Source organism: Apostichopus japonicus, chromosome 13, assembly GCF_037975245.1.
Source record: "Apostichopus japonicus isolate 1M-3 chromosome 13, ASM3797524v1, whole genome shotgun sequence".
Taxonomy (NCBI): Eukaryota; Metazoa; Echinodermata; class Holothuroidea; order Aspidochirotida; family Stichopodidae; genus Apostichopus; species Apostichopus japonicus.
This window is the reverse complement of record NC_092573.1, coordinates 20261303-20283264: the sequence shown is the minus strand read 5'-3', so window position 1 is coordinate 20283264 and position 21962 is coordinate 20261303. Positions and strand designations below refer to the sequence as shown.

The 21962-nt window shown below is 36.3% G+C and overlaps 1 protein-coding gene across 4 annotated transcripts in view; it reads right to left on the bottom strand.

Moving 5' to 3' along the window:
* LOC139978800 (gonadotropin-releasing hormone receptor-like) overlaps positions 1-13641 on the bottom strand; it is a 64150-nt gene extending 50509 nt beyond the window's left edge. For 2 of the 4 annotated variants that reach the window (XM_071989298.1, XM_071989297.1), the window contains exon 1: positions 6266-6981. The gene's annotated coding sequence lies outside the window, so the exon portion shown is untranslated. Of the gene's footprint in view, positions 1-6265; positions 6982-13341 lie in introns of those variants that run through there. The other 2 variants (XM_071989299.1, XM_071989300.1) reach the window with 2 other exon arrangements.
* Between the last annotated feature and the right edge of the window lie 8321 nt (positions 13642-21962).

Here is a 21962-nt window from a genome sequence, read left to right as displayed (position 1 = left end):
TTTATAATTATTATATTATTATTTAGCTTCAAACTGAATATCTGCTCAAAGCATAGCGGCTCGTGTATATCAGCTTCGAGGGTGGTAAATTCTTTGACTGTTTTCTTATAAACATCGCTGTTCGATAATAACTTCGGAATCTACCAAAACTTGTCTACTAGTCAGGCCCTACCCACCCCCACCCCTCTCCACACCCTCTTCCGTAAAATAACGGATCTGGCAATGGGCGCGGTATATAGGTTAAACGGCACTTAAGAGATGCACGCAAAGGAATTATACACAATTAAAGACGCGAACGAAGAGAAATAATACGGAACGTTACAAACCACACTGAATGAATTAGCTGTAATCGTAACACAAAGATTCATATCAAATCGATGCGTTCGTTTGAAAATGAGCTTTATATATGAACAATTTCTGAATAGATTCAAAACTGTACCCCCCAAAAAACTTGCTATCAATTTTCTCTTTCATCGCAATTACTAAAGGCTAAAAGGGGGCATTAGGCCTTCGGCTTTATAAGTGATTAAGTACTTAAGATGTAATAAAGTATTCCCGTGCATGCATTCGCTGTGACAAAACTCTACTATAGGCTCAGACAATTGCATGCATGCTTAGTAACGGAGAGTACCGAAATATGGGGCCTCATTTGATGGTGTAACTGATGCGAAGTTAAATATCGAGTGAATGGCAGCTATATGTGATCTAAAACAGGCCTTCTTACTTAGAACCCACCAATGAGGTTTTCTAAGATGAAACACACAGATTGGGCAACTTGTTGACAATTCTCTGTGTGAACAAGACACTATACATAAGTACGATGCAAGGCTATGAAAGAATTTGACAGAAATGGTTGAAAAAAAGTACCGTCGCATTTTGCGTGAGTGCGTGCGTGCGGTTGCTTGTTATGCTTGATTCATTGTTTTACTTGGCAGAAAACACCTGGAATGCCCTCAAGACACATTCGCGTGCATATATATATATATGGAAAGTACAACTTTCAGCTTCGGTTAGGAAAGATAACTATAAGTTACGCTATAGCATGTATTTACAAAATGTTTTTATATCTAAATGAATTAATACGACAAGGTGTTTGCTCTATGTAACCACTATAGCAATGCATTATGCATTGAACATAAAAAACAGTTTTATACACTTAAGTGTATCTGCAAATAGTTTCCAATCTCTCGGCATCTTTTTGTTGGGGGTGGGGGGGGGGGGGTTGCAAAAAAGCAATAGTCAACACTTGCCCTAGTAATTACATGAACATCAATTAAAATAAAGAAATCTTATATAGGTCCTTCAAACACTATCTACATTACTGCAATTAAATCAATTTATAGTCTTAATATGAACTTTTAATTACTACCTCCACCGACTAATATATTTATTTGAAGTTATCTCACCCATGAAATAACTCTTAGTATTCATCCACCCACCCCTTCGTTCCTCGCCACTCCCCGGATCTAGTGCAGCCCTTGGGGAGGGGGCGGGGTTCCGTAAAACGTGTATCGTGAACAGACAGCCAGACATATCGACATCCCTAGCATGCAGACTGATTTTATTCCCTGTGTTGTGATTTTTCCTTCGTTACACTCAGAATCATGAGTTTAATCGATATATAAATAGTGCAGGTAACCCTGCGTGTGTTTGTGTAACATATATTAGTTACACTATTTCTCCTAACCGTTAACTTTGCATTGTTGTGCATGTGTAGCCTACTTGGGAAAGCTGTGTACTTGAAACAAACGTTTCAAGTGTAGCAATAACAACTCAAGTGGTTCGATGTTATATATAACTGAGATGTTTCAAATACAGTACTTCGGATTTCAAGTTTAAAAAAAACATTGTCTCTTTTTTAGTGACATGTGAACGGGATTCTGTATCTGTTCAATGGCCTAATACAGAAGTTTAAAATTGCCATCAACATAAGAAAAACTTTGCCCCATAGGTTATCAAATTTCAGTCAATTCTTTAGATAACAAGATAATATCTTATCAAAAATCAGATAAAAAATGTTGGATTGTTCAGTTGCTTTAACTGAGCAATTGAACAATTTTCTGCAAAATGTTTAATTGACAACTTATCATATCTCGTCAATTCAACATTTTTCTGCAAAATGTTCAATTGTTCCCTTCATTCCATCTGAGCAATACATAACAAACACCAACGTATACTTCGTAAAACGAATTGATGACTTGCGCATTTTAAGTTTTCCGCAAGATATTTTACATTGACTATGTAAGTTAATCTGTTTACCATATAGTTTAGAAAGTTGAAATTTCATTTGTGAAAGTTGTTTAGGATTTCTTATTTGTAAATAATGTATAAAATTATTGTCATCAACTGATTATATCACGAGGTAACAAACAAAAAGAGGAAACCCATAAATGAGAAAAATGAGATATAATTTTTTTTTTTTAAAGACATTTGAGATAGGCATAACGACGGTCCTTGCTTGTATATGTAATATTGCTTGTATACGTCTTACAGATTATCATTGACATCCTGTTTGACATTCATCCTCTGCCATTGCTAAAGAGTTAGCTTGTATACACTAAGGAGACTATACTCACAACATCTTTCGTGTGTGTCTTATAGAAGTGATTTACCCCTCTTACATAATTACCTAATGTTTTCGATATATATAATAGTTAGAGCAACCGTTCTCATATATAACCCTAAAAGGCTGAAAGAGATTAGAGAGAAGACGAAGGAGAAAGACAAACGTAGAAAGTAGATTATCTTGATGAGACCTCCGGTTATTATGTCAGTACTTTAAACAGGGGTTAAAAGTTTGAATTTACAGAGATTTGATAACAAAATTGGGTATGGATACAGCTTAGAGCAGGCATGACATAACATTTTGTGTTACTTAAACAAGGGAACGTAAATGCAAACGTGTGTCTATCTATACGGGGGAAAACGTGTAGATTATTATTCCTCCCCGAGCACAATAGCATTGTTCTTTTGACTTGAAATGAACAAATAAGAGGTCGGTGGTGGTGGATTAACTTGGGGGATTACTGAAACCAATAGGACTTAGGAAACCACATATAGGTAAGCCGGTATTGAGGGCTGTGGGGCTGCGGGGGCTTTGACTATACAACTCACTTTAACATTTACAGACATGTCTGTATTCCTTTGGGGATGGCGAGGGTTGAAATTTATGAAGGTTTTCTGGGACAAGGATCATGCCATGGTTGTAGAGAGAACTACGGTTTCAAAAACCTGTTGTAAAGTTAAAAGTTGACATATTTTAAGACACACGGAATGGAGACAGCCTCTGCAATGAGTTCTCAATAGTCAGCCCGCGGGCCTAAATTCTGCCAGGGTAAGATGCCAATCAGGCCCACGAAAAGAAACAAAATGGCACTTAGTCGGGCATTTCTCTATCACCAATCAGGTATATGCGGGCCTTTAAGGCCTTAATAAAGGATACTGCACCTTACCGCTCTACCTACATAGCTGTATATTGCACAGTGTAGGTTTTCACCAATCAGGTATATGCGGACCCTTCAGGTCTTAATGTAGGATACTGCACCTTACCGCTCTACCTATATAGCTGTAGATTGCACAGTGTAGGTTTTCACCAATCAGGTATATGCGGACCCTTAAGGCCTTAATGTAGGATACTGCACCTTACCGCTCTACCTACATAGCTGTATATTGCACAGTGTAGGTTTTCACCAATCAGGTATATGCGGACCCTTAAGGCCTTAATGTAGGATACTGCACCTTACCGCTCTACCTATATAGCTGTATATTGCACAGTGTAGGTTTTCACCAATCAGGTATATGCGGACCCTTAAGGCCTTAATGTAGGATACTGCACCTTACCTCTCTACCTATATAGCTATATTGCACAGTGTAGGTTTTACAATCAGGTATATGCGGACCATTAAGGCCTTAATATAGGATAGAGCATCTTACCGGCCTATATCTGTAGATTGCTCAGTGTAGGTTTATATAGTTATATTTTGATATTGACCAACCAATGTTCTCCTCTGACCCATCGTTGTTAATAAATTAGGAATTCATGATCTGTACTATTCCAAAACCAAACTAAATTGTTATGACCAGGATCTGCGATTATCCTACAAATCACACATATGCCTATATTGAAATGTAAATTAAGTTCAGAACTTATATCATATTCAGCAAACCGAATAACGTACAAAAGAGATACAGGTTAAGTTTGAATTTTTGTCTTCTTATAATTCTTCACATCTTAACTTGAGTCATAAATTGGTTCGAAAAGCTATAATCGTCTCTACTACAGATCAAATATTTTGACAATTTCCATTTCCGAGGCCAAGTCCTGTGTAAGTTTTCATTAAGTACTATCTTATAACCATATCATGGTGCATGATCATTTTTGTGTACCAAATTCAAACGTTTATCATTTTTCACATGTTGTGATATGAATATTAAAAGACTGAGCCTTTTGTGAGTTGATTAAAGACATTTTTCAATGCTGTATACTCGTATCTAATATCTCACAATGATGTAGATTATTTGATAATTAACTATTCAAGTTGCATAATCAAACAATATGTTTTTTAATTTATGTTTTGCATTTCATTAGTTCCTCGTAAATATGTCTGTGGAGGAGGGGGGGGGGTCGGATAGAATATTGATGATGAATCGAATTCCCTAATTACTCGCTCTTTTTGTAAGAACTTTTTCTGGGAGGGTGTCTTAGCTTGGTCAGTTTACAAGTTGATTTTGAGAACCCTCTCTGTTGGCTTTTTAAGACTTGTGACCAAAACACTTCAGCCTCTTTAAATTTGTATGTTTGTGGCATACTAATATGCCTCTAGTTAAAATTAAAACAAAAAGTGCCTTTATCTTTTAAAAGGATCCTGTCCGGATGAAAAGAAAGGGATTTTAAACAAAAGAAATGTTTCCCATTGTGAAGAAAACATTTAACATTATAATTGTTTAGATATTAATGTGAAATTATTTCTATATAATAACGTCGAACAAGCCGAATATCGATTTATCGTTTAAACATGTCTTCCACAATGGGCCGAAACAAGACTCTTGTAAAGACTGAAACCAATTAACGTGTCATAAACTGAAGTAGTTAAAACAATTCCATAAAATTCTTTATCAAAATTAGTGAAACGTTTGACGAGTTTCAAAATTAGTATGCAAATAATATGGCATGGTTTGTATTATTTCTATATATTTTATAAACATTCAAGCACTCTATGATTTTTTTTTTGTATTTTGGGTTGTAAAAGCAGCAACTGTTTTTGAGATTTTATGATCGATTTAATAAAAAATCCCATAGCAACGTAGTCCATTCGGGTTACAAGTAAAATTTTACTTCAAATATTGAAATTTGAGTAAAAACCTCTTTTTTTTCATGTTTGCTTTTTACATAGGTCAATATGGTTAACACTTAAAGTGTCTGTGTGACAAAATATTGGAGGACCGAGTGTACTCATTAATTAATTTCTCATTGTTCATTAACCTTCGTTAATTTTGTAAAGAAAAGACAAAGGAAGGTGGTGTCTTATTTTGATGAATTTTCAAGCTTATTTTAAGGTTGTGATTGGTAACATTTGATTATACATTACAGACTGAACGCAATAAGAAAACTGAATCGAATACTTTCAAACTCACAGGTAAACTCAAAGGTCAAAACAGAAGTTGTTTCATCATGTGAGTCATTTATTAAACTCTAATTAGTTCGCACCATCAAATATACTAATGAGAATAAGACAATTCGCCGTCGACTTGATTCTGTATATAATTCTAGGGTTTCATGCTAGTGTGCACGTAGGCCCTATGTTTCTGTGGCCGATACAGCAAGCTTTTCTATATACACTGCAATATTAAAGCCATTTATATATACGCATATACATTCACGCACATATGAGTCTGTGTGTGTTTATGGATATGCAGATATTCAAAACGTCTTTCTTAAGTTTCATAATTTTTTTTATATGAATTATTTTAATCATTCGGAAGAGATTTATAATGAAAATCTTCAAATCAATCTATTGAGATCTATGCTCACCCTGTAAGAGCTTAGAATAAATTTGAATCGACTGTCTTAATCTTCTGAAGTTAGCGTCTCATTGAATATCGCGTAATGATAGGCATGCATCTAACAAAAAACAAGTGCCTGCATGCATATACATGCACACACTTTTGAGCTCTGCAAAACAATCATTTGTTTGTTTTGTTCAATTTTTTAGTTTGACTTTTGATCTGTTTGATCTTGAGGAAATGTAGAAATTAGAGTCCTTACCTTCTTAAGTAGCACCGACCTTCTTCCTCTAGTCACCTTTTCCAAAATGGATCTCCTAGTTTAATCTTCAGCTGGAGATTTATGAACTGTTTTTTGTCTTCTTTTATTAAGGTTTACTTGCTTATCTGTCCTTGAACAACACAACAGTCATACACCTGTTTTCATAACTATTATCAATAATATACCTCATCTATTTATAGTTTTCGTTCATCTTTGGCAAAAAATCGACATATATTATCCATTCCTAAGCTTAACGAGAGAGAGAGAGAGAGATAAGATCTGTTCTTGTTTACCCCCCAAGAGTTACTGCTCGTTTAACCCGTAAAGATTTCCTTTCAGTTTGTTGTCGAGTTTTACCCCCAAGGTTTATAACGTTATTGCCCCTCTAAGTATAACCTACCTGTTATCCAACTTATATAAGTAATAAAACACACTCGCAAAAATGGTTCTTTGTTTGACAACCCACGTTCATGGGATTAGAGGTCACGATCGAGAGAAAAAAGATCTCCTCATTATTATTCGTAATATGCAATCATTCCACGAATTATCATATACATCGATGATTCCTCCTATATCTATCTATACCCTCAGAAACACAAACATTGGAAACTGCAACCTCTCAACAAGTGTAATGGCTTCACCACTTTGTCCTTTCTCTTCTTCTCATATCTATCATAATCCCATCTCGAATTTATCTCTTTATAAACTATAGAACAATGATGATGATGATAATGACTAAAGATCCAATTTCATCACCTGTTATGACGTCTCAATCAATGCTACCTCACAGATTGTCACAGTACAGAGATGAAGAAGTAGAAAAAGGACAAGTACAAGAAGAAGAAGAAGCTAGGAGGTGACAAAAACTATTATTTATGTCTGTATCAACGTTCACGAGAACATGAATAAACTGTCTGTTACCGGCTCTTGGTATATACACTTCTAAGTGGTAACAATAACTGTGTAACTTCTCGTCCAGGTTTTACCAATGACAAAAGTTATCACCAAGTTGATGCTATCTATGTAAGATGTTTGAAAAAAAGTATTTCACGATAGATTTGAAGAATCAGATTACAAGACGAATATTTTCCGTGGTTTCGTCCATCTTTTTTTCAGAGAAATCTCATACGTTTTTTTCCTTTTTGTAGATAATCGCTAAAAAACGCTACAATGAAGGATTTTCGAACATTTCTAACGTAAATCTGTATATTGGTTCGTAACGTTTTATTCAAAGAAAAGTAGAAAAGTAGAATTTACACGTCGCTGAAAAAGTAATGGCGTCAGATATTCCGTAAGGAATCCTTTATAGATGTAGTCAAAAGAAAAGAAAAGAAGATATACCGGTTTAAAACTGTCCAGATTTCAACGTCGTCATCTGCTGACAACGCGAGTAAAACAGTGTTAATGAACTACGCAGAAATTTTCCACATGAGTCCTATGTAACCACAGAAATTAAGAAATTGCTAGAGATCTTTGATTTCGAGAAATGTGTAACGATTTAATTACTTTTTATAAATATCTATATAAACACAAAGCAATTAAATGATCGCGAACGAAAACGAATTTCTATAGTCACTTTTTTTTCACTTCCAATTCCTCAAAGTTAAAAGAAAAGCCCGGCTTTGATTTGACGAAAACCAATCTCCATCGATCTCTTCCTCTTGGTATAACATGTTCAAGAACGACGACGAAAACACAACACCTGTCTCTCGTCAGGTTCGCCAAGTCTTTGATATTTCACACACAACTCTACGATAATTTATCAAAGAGTGTCTGTCAACGGGAGATTCACGGAAGATAGATGAGCTTAGCTCTTCGGGCAGAGATGCACGCCACATTCATGAATATTCATGAGCTTGTGTAACAATGTCAGTGGACTCGACGGAAGTTTGCACCGCCGTCTTAAGTGGACAAAACGACTTATGTAATTCTGGTAACGAATCTATGAAGTAAGGGATATAAAATCTATGGTTTTAATTTGATTTTTATGTTCTCTGTTTTACCACTTTGTATCGTCATATCCTGCCTTGGTAAACGAAATGATGAACCGCGCATTTTATACGTTTCCAAGAAATGTACATTGATTGTGTTAGTTTATCTGTTTACCATGTATTTAGAAAGAGGATATCGGAGATGTATTTAACGTATAAATTGTCAATTCAGACAAACTGATTGAAATCACGAGGTAAAAGACGAAAGAGAAACCAATCAATGAGACGGAACAAGAAGAAAAATATGTTCTCTCTATTTTTTTTTTTTAATATGAAGGCTATACGTGTGTCGTTTATTTCATGGTTTTGTTTATCACGTGATTTCCATCTGTATATCTTTCTCCTTTCCATTTCCACTTTGGATGAAATAGTTTGTGAGTCTCTCATTATTCGAGTAACCAAATGTTAGTAACTGCAGGGATTTTATAAGCTAGAAGGAAGGTCTATCTGTCTATCTGTCTGTCTGTCTATCTGTCTGTCTGTCTATGTGTCTATCTATCTATATGTCCATTTATCTATCTGTATATCTGTCTATCTGTCCATCCATCCATCCATCTATCTATATATATATATATATTACCTTGTGGGCAATGCCCGGTGGGACGGTGGGCCGGTGGGATGTGGAGCCTGATAAAAATTACAGCCCATTTCACATCAGTTAATAGAATAATACAGACGGGCTGTGTAGAAATTTATTCTTAACTGTGGGAATCAGCCCATGAAATCACCATGTTAGTTAGTCTGTTAGAACGTGCTATTGGCAACCAGTCCGTGCTAATATTTTTACGACAAGATATACAAGTACGGTGACCAATGCATTCTGACATATACATATCATTAACAGAGAATACAGATTTTATTAATCTGCACCTCGTCCTCCAGAAAACGGAGTGAAAAAAATGTGAAATCTGATTAGATTATTTGGATATCATTCAGTAGCTAAGTCCTGAGAGATATATATGAATAAAAATGACCTACATACAGAAGGGTATTTGATTATCAAAATTAGACGAATGTTAGTCGATATATATATATATAAATATACATCATGTCTTCTATGAGTAATGTCGTCAGCGTTCACTCGTTTTTAGAAGGAAATAAGTTAGAAGTTACAACGAGTTTGACAAACATCCACATATAAGTTTCACTATATCCCTTTAAATTAAACGTTTTTTCAAGTGCGAGAAGCATATTCTGTTATAAAGTTTTTCATGCTGTAATGACATTTTTTAACTTCTTTTAATGTTTCTTTTACAATCATTTAGGGGTGTCACATAACAAATGTCCGTTCCAATATTTACTAAAACACGTCAATTTTACCGACAAGGAATTGAAAATGATATATTTCTGAATAAACAATGATTTATTACATATTTGACATCAAGCAATAATTGCATTTCAGATTAAAACTGACAAATATTACCACGAGGAAAGAGAAATTGACTTTTAAGATATCAAGATTGTCAACACCTATCCAGATAAGGACATTTTTTCTAAAAGTGTTTGCAATGGCATTTCCGGAGGGGTTAAACTGAACTTTTCTTTCACTAATCTTGATTATATTAGTTCAATCGTTCATATGGCGTATTGATGATCCATATAGATTTACATGTGAAATGCATATTTTACTAATGACTTACATGGCAATCCAATTCCGGTTCATCAACCATTCGAAATCACAGACAAATCATTGACGTAATTTATGACGTATTGTGTATCGTCTGAGATATATTTAGCCACTATAATATGGAACGCGAAAAGGACCACAACATACTTTGATGGGTTCATCAGTGTACGTGTAAAGGCAGCATCACCAACCAGTCCATCGAATTCTGTAACGGAGATTTGTTTCAACTTACAAGTCTTACAGCCAGGAAGGGGGGGGGGGGGGGGAGAGCAGAACTTATGTCAAAGGAGGATGTTTGGTAGAGCGAAGTGAGGCGATGGTTACAACGACTGGCGTGAGGGGGTCCAACGTATTTGTATTTGATTGTCTCCCTCTTCTAACGTATCTTGTGTTATTCTCTTCTGCGATTCCAGAATATTGTAGCAAATATTAATGAATTAAGTTTGTATTTTACATAAAATTAATAAGAAATTTGTTTGTATTTTGTCTCGTTTTGTTCCTGTTTTGTGTTAGTCTTATTCCCGTTCATTTTCCTTTACTCCTATTGTTCGTGCTATTGTTGCCCGGCATGCTATTGTGCTGATTATTGCTGGTGCTCCTCCTGTTTGTTATTCTTGTTCTTAATTGTTATTGTCGTTTCTTTTGTTTTGATAGGATTGTTGTTGTTTTCCGATATCATTGTTGCTCCTGTCATTATTATTGTTGTCTTTCTTACTCCTGTTTTTATTGTTCCCATTTCCTTTGTTACTCCTGTTAATGTCGATTCCTTTCGTGGTTCTTCTTGCTATAACTACTTACTCTTCTTTTTGTTTCTTTTGTTTATTATTGTTCCTATTCCTTTTGTTGTTTTGCGATTGTTCTTTTTCTTATTGCCATAGTTCTTGATTTTCGTCTTCTATACTCTTCTTGTTAATGTTCTTGCTTTGTTCTCCTGCTTCCAATTAAGACACTCAGGATTTTTTAATTTGTTATTGTTATTATTATTATTATTGCTGGTATTATTCTCATTGAAACACCATGCGGCTAAGGGAGCCTTGTTTAGCACGATTAGTTGGGAAGTGGGGTGTACTCAAGGGACAGCTGCAGGGTCCGTTACACCTAATTGGTTAATGTTTTGTTTTGCATTTCACTGTAACATGTACCTCTCGATCGTTATTATTTCATAGTCATTGCTAGTTGCGGACTTATGAGTCCGTCCTGGTACTCATATTTCTAGCATATAGTTACCTGTTCTCGAACTAGTCCTCGTGGAGTGGTACTCATACTCATACTTGTATACTCATACTTCAATCTAGGCAATTTAGAATGTAAAATGTATACTTTAGTGCGAACTTTAACACTCTTTCTCCCTGGTACTCGTACTCATCTGCAGGAGACCTACTTGAAATCGTACTCATGCTGTTGTACTCTTACTCATGCTGTTGTACTCGTACTCATGCTGTTGTACTCGTACTCATCCTGTTGTACTCGTACCCATGCTGTTGTACTCGTATTCATGCTGCTGTACTCGTACTCATGCTGTTGAACTCGTACTCATGCTGTTGCACTCGTACTCATGCTGTTGTACTCGTACTCATGCTGTTGTACTCGTACTCATACTGTTGTAGTCGTACTCATGTTGTCGTACTCGTACTCATGCTGTTGCATACTCGTACCACAAAGTCTAGTTAGTTGCATTGATTGTGACAGAACATCAATGACTGTCGGAAAGATTAAATATTTGAATTCTTGTCGAACATTAAATGAGTAAACATTTCTCAAGAAACGAAATTTGCTAATGGACGGAAAGTTTTTAACTGCTTATAAACACGTGACACGGAACCAAATAGTATCCATCAATTTCACCTCTTTGCTGGTCAAGTGGTCTCTCTATCATGCACATATCAATGTTACCCTTCTCAAGATGTGTGCCCAATTGAAACCACGTGATAGGACGGATCAAACGATCATACTGCAAGTAATCAATATTACTTAATAGATGGCATGGTGTGCCTGGCAGGGTGGTAACGTTACTACCATTGATTATCACGAGTTTGGTGTAAAATGAGGCCAAACTGCACAAGCAAGGTTTTTTTTCTTCTCACATTACAGCTGATTCGTTCTAAATATCAAACTTTGACTCGAATAGCACATAGAAGTAAACTTTTATTACATTTACAAGATGTGGAGAAACCCCAAAAGGTGTTAGAAAACATCATACAGACTGGTTATCAACGCGGTAAGAAGTATACTTAATAATTAAATTCATTTCATACCTCTGTATGGAGCGAGTCGAGAAAACTTGGTTAACCTTTGAAATCACAACCATTGTATAATTAAATTGCAAATAGCAGCAACCCATCAGATCCATGCAAAAACAAGTGTCTCACTTATTTTATTGCATTTTTTTTTATTTTGGTTTGTTATCAATTTTTTCCTGACCTATTTTTCTTTTAACGGTTTTGATATTTAGATTTTTCGAGGTTTGATGTTAAGATTTTTCGAGGTTTGATGTTAAGATTTTTCGAGGTTTGATGTTAAGATTTTTGTGGTTGGTACGTAGTGTTTATTTTTATTCATCTGTTATTTCGGTGACTGAAGTTCATTGTCCAAAAAAACAATTACTGGGAGTTTTGGACGTATCGCAAAAATGTAAATGTAAATGTAAAAAAAAAAAAAAGAAATTGTGATATTTGTATATATAGCGAATGATAATCATATTGACAACAAGCTCTTAATCGTTTTATATATATATGTATATATATATAATATATATATATATATTTATATATATACATATATATATATATATATATATATATATATATATATATATATATATATATATTACACAATTATGTAAGTCCTCAGAAAACAAAGTTGAGAAATAATATATATAATGTATAGGCCTATCGCAATTTGCCAAAGCAAGAATCCTCCTTCCTCGCAACACTTGAGTTTATATAGGCATACTTTGAGAGAGGTGATGCAAGGATTTCATCTTCCTTAGAGAGTGTATTTCCCTGTTAGTGGACTGATAAACGACGGATGATAAATCACTCCTATAAATTAAAACCCCGACTGTGGAGACCACTGTTCTGGTTTATACTATCTCAAGACCAAAAATGATTACAAGACGGTGTGTTCAAGTAACAACCGAGACAAATAGGTCTGCAAAAACAGGAACCGAATTATCCATTAAAAGTAAAAAAAAGAACAATTTTATCTTAGGTGAAAAGTAAAATCAGTTGTTAATTGCGTAGGTGGGTGTATGTATGTATATCTAGCTTACACTGGATCAACGACCTTCGTGCAGTGTTCGTATCCTATACGTTGGATAGAGTGTCCGCAGATAAAGAGAAGAATTGAAATGTGTGTAATCCTCCTTTAATGATGAAATCGATGACGTCGAATAGGAAGCATATAAAAATTATGTAAACATAAAAAGTTATTAAAAGTAATTAAAGTAAAAAACTTACCGCCATTAATTTGAAATTGGTCTCTTACCCTGTTTAATTCCGGTAAGCAGGTCTAACACCTAATGATTCCATGTATTACGTATTATAACAATCCTAGTCACTTGTGCAACCATGTTATTCCGTAAACCATGCGAGAGATTCCGGTTTCTGTTCTCACAGTTATATTCTCCGACTTATTTTCTTGCATTATTCTATAGAGTCGATGCCCGCATTCTGCCAATACATATTAGTGCTATTTATTGGTTATCAGACGTCAAGGTGGCGCCTTCTTGGTAAAGATTGCTTACTACAAGTGCGTCTACATCAAATATGCCGGTATACGCTTTACTATATATCTTATTTTATATCTTGTATATTCCGTAAGATGTATCGCTACGAGAACATCTTCAAAGATAAATTTGCATTTAAAGGCTGAATTATTTTGTTGTTGTTCTCCTTCTTGTTTCTCATTTTACGGCTAATTTTCTCCATAGTGTGTTGAATGGTCTTCTTTTTAAAAAAAAAATGGCGACATCTGAATCATCTATGTACTCTTTAAACTAGTCTGTTGACTGAGGTAACGAAAAAAACAAAACCGAGGTTGTTGTGTAAACTAAGCTGTTGGTTGCACTATATGGTACTGACACTACATACACTTCTTCATATATACTTCTATGTTGTAGAGTCCATACCAGACACCAGGGGCGGGATTTGAGTTGTGAAAGTGGGAGGGGGGGGGGGGCAAACTTGCCAGCAAGACTATCTAAGCGGAGCGCCACCATCGGTTGGCGCGGAGCGTAAAAATTTTTTTTTTGGGCTTTACAAACCCTCCAGATGGCCGGAAACGGCACTTCCCGAGTGCTCTAAGCTGCATGTACCCATCCTTGAAATATGGATCTCATGTCTGCAATTGTATCTAGATAGTTAATTATCGTTTAAAAATTTGAAGAGGATTGATAGTAGAACATATGGTCAGATCGATGGTGATGTACAACTGTTGTTATACGTCACTATCTAAGCGGAGCGCCATCATCGGTTGGCAAGGAGCGTCGAAATTTTCGATGAAAGATACCCTAAGATCGGTAAAATTATCACCCATATTGGCTTTAAATTGCATCTAAACAATTAATGACCGTGTGTAAATTTAGGGAGGACGAATAGAAGAACTTATATGGTGATGTATACAACTAAAGCTTATACGTCACTATTTAGGCGGTGCACCACCATCAGTTGGCGCGGCGCGTCAAAATTTAAGCAAAAAGGAAATCCTAGATCAGCAAAAATGACACCTCTGGTAACAATAAATCGCATCTAGACAGTTATTTCCCCCTAAAATTATTAGTATATTGTGCAATTGGACCGATGAAGAATATGTTCAGCACCCACTTCGGAATTCTCGCCGCGGTCCCCACGGGTCATTGCAGAGTACTGTCTGAGAGTTTGAAAATGAAATTATTACCTGACAGTATACCAGCATTATGTTTGAACTATTGCCAGATTATCAGGTAACATATAAATGCATAATACATACTTTAATGTTACTTACTGATAATGAAGGGCTAGACGACGTCCGTGACACTTTCATGTGTTACTGTGTTAGTGCCAATTTGTAATTTACATTATTCGATTTACATGCATCATTCCAGGATTTCGAGCAGTTAAGAAATTACATCGGCATTGCCATTGCATATTGTTGAATGACACGGGGGAGGGGGGGGTGTCATGTGTCAGTGTATTGAATTTAATTATTGATATACCCAATATGCAAATCTGGCTTTCGTAAATCGTTTCTCTGGATTTAGTTATTCAACGCATTCAGTAGAGCAGCAACGTGTAACATCAATTCCTGAAGCTAGCACTGTAGCACATGCCGCGGATTCATCACATGCAGAATTGAATCGCTAGTGTGTTAGCTCCAGGATTCGCAACCTGTGCTGCGAACCATGTGCTAGCTCCAGTTCCAGTTATTCTGCATGCTACATGTTACGATGTTAAACACAAATTCGACTTAGATTCGAAACAAATATAGGCCTATTTGACAGAGCTGTTGTGGGGGAATAATTTCGATTAGGGTTGTGCACATTTGTCTGCAAAAACGACGAAAAAGTGAACTAAGGTCTGGGAAAATTGGGGGAAAATGCCCCCTCTTGGCCCCCCCGTAATCCCGCCCATGCCAGACACCTTATGGCGTTCATGATATAGCTTTAATTAATTCTCTACCAACATTTAAAAAACATTTCGCGCCACCGAATTGAACGATGATATCCGGCGATCAGCATGCGCTAATTTTGTATTCTGACCAGAAGAATTCTATTGTTCAGGGCATTGTTAAGGGATTTGAACAATGGACAAAAACAATGGGGTTATGAGTCTGAATGTAAAACACACCTGTGTGCGTGTGTATATACTTGTTGCTTTAACACACCGTCTCATAACCATGGTCTCCCCACATTGTGACACTTTATGATATCACCGACGTATTGACGAAATGCCAGCCTCTTAATTTTTAAGAGCCTCTTAACACAAAACTTTTTATATATAGATTACGATATCTCGCGAGGGGAATATTTTCTGTAACTTCTTAATTTCTTGAGGGAGTTGTCCATCTAATGCACTCTATCACATAAGGTTCACTTTTTGTTTGCATGGGTACTTAACATGAGATGCAACTGTAAAGTCTTCTTTGTTATATACCCACAAAATTTGATTATATTTTCAAATGGGGACCCATGTCCTATGACAACCCAATAATTAAACATTTAGTTCTGACGGCCATAGTTACCGGTGCTGTGGCCGAGTGGATAAAGGCGGTGGCATTTGAAGTAATGAAGCTTAGCTATTGGGAGGTTCCTGATCGATACCCGGCCGGGTCATATGTATGGTGGGGTTTTCATCCAAGAACAATCTATGGTTTTCCCATCTGAAATTACTTTCTTAATTGAAAAGATTATAAATTAGAGTTAAAATGTTGAATTTTAAGGTCAATGTTCAACTGGGGTCACCAAGGGTCAAATCGTGAAAACCTTGTAAATATGATATTGCAAGAAAGGAAGCTCGGAAATATCTCTTTTTTTTTGTTTGTAGATGTAGATATCAAAGTTAAGGAGCCTACTGTTGCTTTTGGTTGAGGTCAAAGGTCATTTGAAGTCAACCTATGACAAACATTTACTTCACTCCTCTTATACCTGTCTCTCTACACAAACGCACCTTTCTAAACATAATATCGCAAGGGAAGTTTGGACAGATCACATATATGGTATGTAATTGTACCACATTGAGTACAAAAAGCCTATAATGTTGCGGGCGGAGATGAATGGTCGTATGAGTTCACCAGGGGTCAGATTGTGCAAACCATGTTTTTCACAATACTTCAACACACGGGAAAAAGACACGCATTTAAGTTATCGTAAGCACAGTCCTTGGATGTTTACGTCTTGCTTACGGTCACCTTAAACATCGGAAACCCGTACATTTTGGAACAACGCGTTTACGATGTGATTACGCATCCGTAAACATTGTAAACACGGAACAACAGATTTCCGTTACGTTTATGACAACTTACATATCGGAAGTTAATAATTACTTTCGTATTTATTAAAACTTATTTCTTCTCCACGTTTACGTTGACCTTAATCTCGCCACGAAGAAATTTACGACAGGATTACGATTATCTTACACATCGGAAACTCGTAGCATAGATACAACGCGTTTACAACAAACTTCGCCAAACTTAAGCATGACGTTAACGTTGATTGTTCCATGAAATAAAACACTGGACACAATTCTCATGTCAATCTTTCCGATAATGATATTACCCTGTGACTGCATCTCATGAACAAAATTTCAACATTTACGTTGGCTGAAACGAGTGCAGTTAAAAAATTTACTGTATATTTACAATTAACTTACAAATACCCAAATACGTTCATTTCAGCGTTTACGTATTGATTACGAAATCCTTAAACGTCAAGTTTAAGTTATTTTCGTTCACCTGAAACAGGCACAGTACGGCATGTTTAGGATATACACGTCGGAAATTCCGAAGCATGCACACCACGGGATTACAGCATGATTACACCAACTTACGCATTGCGTTTACGTTGAATGTATTCTCCACTGAATTCGGAATTTACGGGAAGATTACGATTCACTTACGCGTCGAGCGCAGAGCATACACATACCACGAGTGTCAGTACAGCATGATTACATCAACTTCGCTTACGTTGACTCAATAAAGATTCGGAATTTAAGAGATGATTAATATGAACTTAAGCGTCGGAAATTTCAAAAAATACACAGAACGTGATTACGGTATGATTACAACGCCCATATACGTCACATTTAATTTATACCCACGGGTAATTTTTACCGAGACAATCATCTGCCTATTCGGTTCATTATATGTTCGTCTGTAATTATAGCATGCTAAAGTACTTGCTAGAAGTTTTCAAAAAGAAAGGTTTTAACTCTTCCAAAGTGTTCTCTTGAAATTCTAGTAAATGGACATACAAGATGACTGAATGTCCAGTGAGGTAAATTTCCTTCAGGGTGCACGTGGTAATATAAAAAAAAAGTTAAAGGATTTGAGCAAAGATGACCATATTTGAATATCTGACATTGTTCTTATACAGCATATATCTTTCAACGTGAATGTGCATGGCTTGCACATACACACAACCATATGTACCTCACAATGTATTTCATACTTTGTTCAGTTATAAATATATAAATATATATATATATATATATATATATGCAGCCGTCAAACCAACAAAACTCCTCAAGCTAATTCTATGAGAGTATCAGCAAATTTCCTCGTGGTTGCTCATTTTGGTAAGTTATAACGTAATTCACGTTGCGGGCCTTCGATCATAATACCTCAACAAACAGCTCGCCCTCACAAAGAATTAAGTTTGGCGCTCTGGCATGGCTGATCGATATTCTTATAACTACCGCTGGAATCATGAGAAAACAGATGAGAAGACACATACACGGGTCTCCTCATCTGTCTGTCTAACTTTTTTATGTATAATTATTTATGTGTTAAAGTAAGTTGGCCTGACGTTTTTTTATTATTTATTATTATTATTTATGTCCGATTAGTATGGTACGTGTTTGGTTTATCTGCTTCTTGATGCATATGCAGATACAACAATGAAAATACACGACACGGCCTGCCTTATACTGTATCAAACAGAACAGTGCATTCAATTGGTTTATTGTAGAGAATTTGTGAAACCGCAATGAACAACCCTCATCTGTTGATCAGGGAGGTGATATTTTAGACCTCCCTGATCAGTCGCTGTTCATCCTCCAATCAAACGACAGCAAAACCAGCATGAAAAAACGCGCTTGTTTTCAAAGTCGGTCAAAGCTGCTTGCATGACAACAAGAGGGTTAATAATGTGACCGTGAATAGCGTACGAAATGTATGGCTGACTAATACCAGGGAGTTGCATAACAACTCCCTGCTGATACTATATACGTTTGAAAGTAATAGTATACTCTTACTGAATTAACGTCTGCTTTCTTATTGTTCTTTGTTTTCTTTTCACACGGGGAGGTTGTTTTTTCCTTTGATAATTTTCGCACACGTATCAGCGTTTGCTATACCATGGAGCTATCTGTTTATAGCTCCATGGCTATACATTCTCTTATACCCCATTAAGGGAGTATATGAACTGTTAAACAATCTGGCTATAGGTCGGGTCGTGAGCATGAAATGATGGGTTAATGCCTAGAAAGCCACAGTTTTAGGGTAACATTAACAGCTCATATGTATAACACTGCTACCATTATGTGCACATGTATAACACACTTATAGGGCGGTGATCCTGAAAACATAACTTCAAAGCTAATACTTGCCCGTTGAGCAATTTGTCAGTGGCTAAATGGATGAAAGGTAGTCTGCATATGCCACAAATTATAGTACGCTATATATAACTGCCAGAAGTTTACAAAAATTACCTTCCAGGAGGTCTTTACTTTCCAAATTGTTCTCATACTTTCTAAATTAAAGACATAAAATGACTGAATGTTAATTTCCTCAAGGGTGGTAATACAAATACAATATTTTTGTTGTTGTATCAAAGGTGACCATATTTGAATACCTGGCATATTAGTGGCCAAAACAGCAAACCATTGGAGCGGGATATACTGGTTTTGTATTGGGGTGTAAAATCTTAACAACCGCAAGTAAAAGATTCAAAGTAAAGAACATACTTTACCAAACACGTTTTACGAGGTACAAAGTATATATTTATAAATTTGTAGTTAAGACGGTGCACTCTTTACTGCAGGAATGCGACAACTTAATAACGATTTTGCTCTCCCTTTCCTCTCTTATTCATTGCTGCAAATGTTTCTGTTGCAGCGATAGAAAGCAAGTGTAAATAAATGACACATGTTGACGCCAGAAATGTGTTCCACGTTCATTTCTATTGAAAATTTTCTATTGTAGATAATGTTATTGAACTCTGAATTCAAACATGGAAACGTTTTACAAACATTCACCTCAAAATTAGTGGAACAATGCCACGAAGATTAATATATAGAATGAAAAACAACTTGTAGGTAGGGCCTATTGCTTACCGGCTAGATACAGACGTAACGATTAAAATGAACATATACAAGGTGTACTGCACGCAGCCGCGTACACTAAACACACACATATATACATATGATCCGTATTGTGCCACGCTTAGGGAATTGTGCCCACGCTTGGGAAAGTATGATTGAAATATATTAGGCTAGTTGTCATGAAACCTGTTCTTAAATTTAACAATTTGGAAGGCATTTTACATGTACAAACGAGAAGGCCCCATGAAAAAAATGCAAGTGAGACAAAAGCCTATACATCATATGCTTTCTTATATTCTCTTTCAAACACTCCGACCCCCCCCCCTCACCCGTTTAATTTTTGAAGGTGTTTACGTTGCTACGGGAGAAGTTTGGGTGTCCAGTTAGGTTCAAACTTGTTATATGCAACTAATATAGGTTATGTAGAAGGATTAAAGTATGCTGTATTGGCCCAAATATGCCATATATTCAAAAATGATCACCTCACCCCTGGTCAATATTCTTAAACGGTTATATTACCTCGTTGGAAGAAAAATTACCTCACTAGACATTCAGTCATCTTTTGTGTTCATTAAGAATGTCTGAGAACAATTTGGAGAGCGAAGACCTCCAAGGAAAGTATTTTTTTGAACATTCCTAGCAATTATTGCAAGTTGCTTAATTTGCGGCCAATACAGTCCACAGATACAGTCTCAGATACAGACATATGTACGATTAGCATATATACATAGACAACATATGTATAATGTACGCAGCCGCATACACTACACATATACATATTGGTTATCATGCATGTGTGACAGTAACTTTATTGTGCCCACGCTTAGGAGAATTGTGCCCACGCTTGGGAAAGTATGACTGAAATATAGTAGTCTTCACAGAAACTGTTCGAAAATTAAGCGATTTAGAAAGCATTAAAACCCAATACAAACGAGTAGACCCTTTAGGAACTGCACTATTTAAGAAGCCTATATATTAAATACTTTCTTGAATCCTCTTTCCGACCCCCGACCCCCCCCCCCCCCTGAAACATATACATATATACACATATACATATTGTTAACATGCATGTGTGACAGTAACTTTATTGTGCCCACGCTTAGGGGAATTGTGCCCACGCTTGGGAAAGTATCACTGAAATATAGTAGTCTTCACAGAAACCGTACATATTGGTTAACATGCATGTGTGACAGTAACTTTATTGTGCCCACGCTTAGGAGAATTGTGCCCACGCTTGGGAAAGTATGACTGAAATATAGTAGTCTTCACAGAAACTGTTCGAAAATTAAGCGATTTAGAAAGCATTAAAACCCAATACAAACGAGTAGACCCTTTAGGAACTGCACTATTTAAGAAGCCTATATATTACATACTTTCTTGAATCCTCTGTCCGACCCCGACCCCCCCCCCCCGACACATATACATATATACACATATACATATTGTTAACATGCATGTGTGACAGTAACTTTATTGTGCCCACGCTTAGGGGAATTGTGCCCATGCTTGGGAAAGTATCACTGAAATATAGTAGTCTTCACAGAAACCGTTTGAAAAATTAAGCAATTTAGAAGGAATTAAAACCCAATACAAACGAGTAGACCCTTTAGGAACTGCACTATTAAAGAAGCCTATATATTACATACTTTCTTGAATCCTCTTTCCGACACCCGACCCCCCCCCCCCCCGACACATATACATAGATACACATATACATATTGGTTAATATGCATGTGTGACAGTAACTTTATTGTGCCCACGCTTAGGAGAATTGTGCCCACGCTTGGGAAAGTATGACTGAAATATAGTAGTCGTCACAGAAACCGTTTGAAAATTAAGCGATTTAGAAGGCATTAAAATCCAATACAAACGAGTAGACCCTTTAGGAACTGCACTATTTAAGAAGCCAATATATAAGTTTCTTGAATCCTCTGTCCGACCCCCGACCAACCCCCCCCCCGCCCCTCCCGCGCCTCTTCATTTATTTTTCGAAAGGTGTTACATACCGGGAAGTTTTGGTCTCCAGTTAGGTTTAAACCTTGTTATATGCAACTTCAATAGGT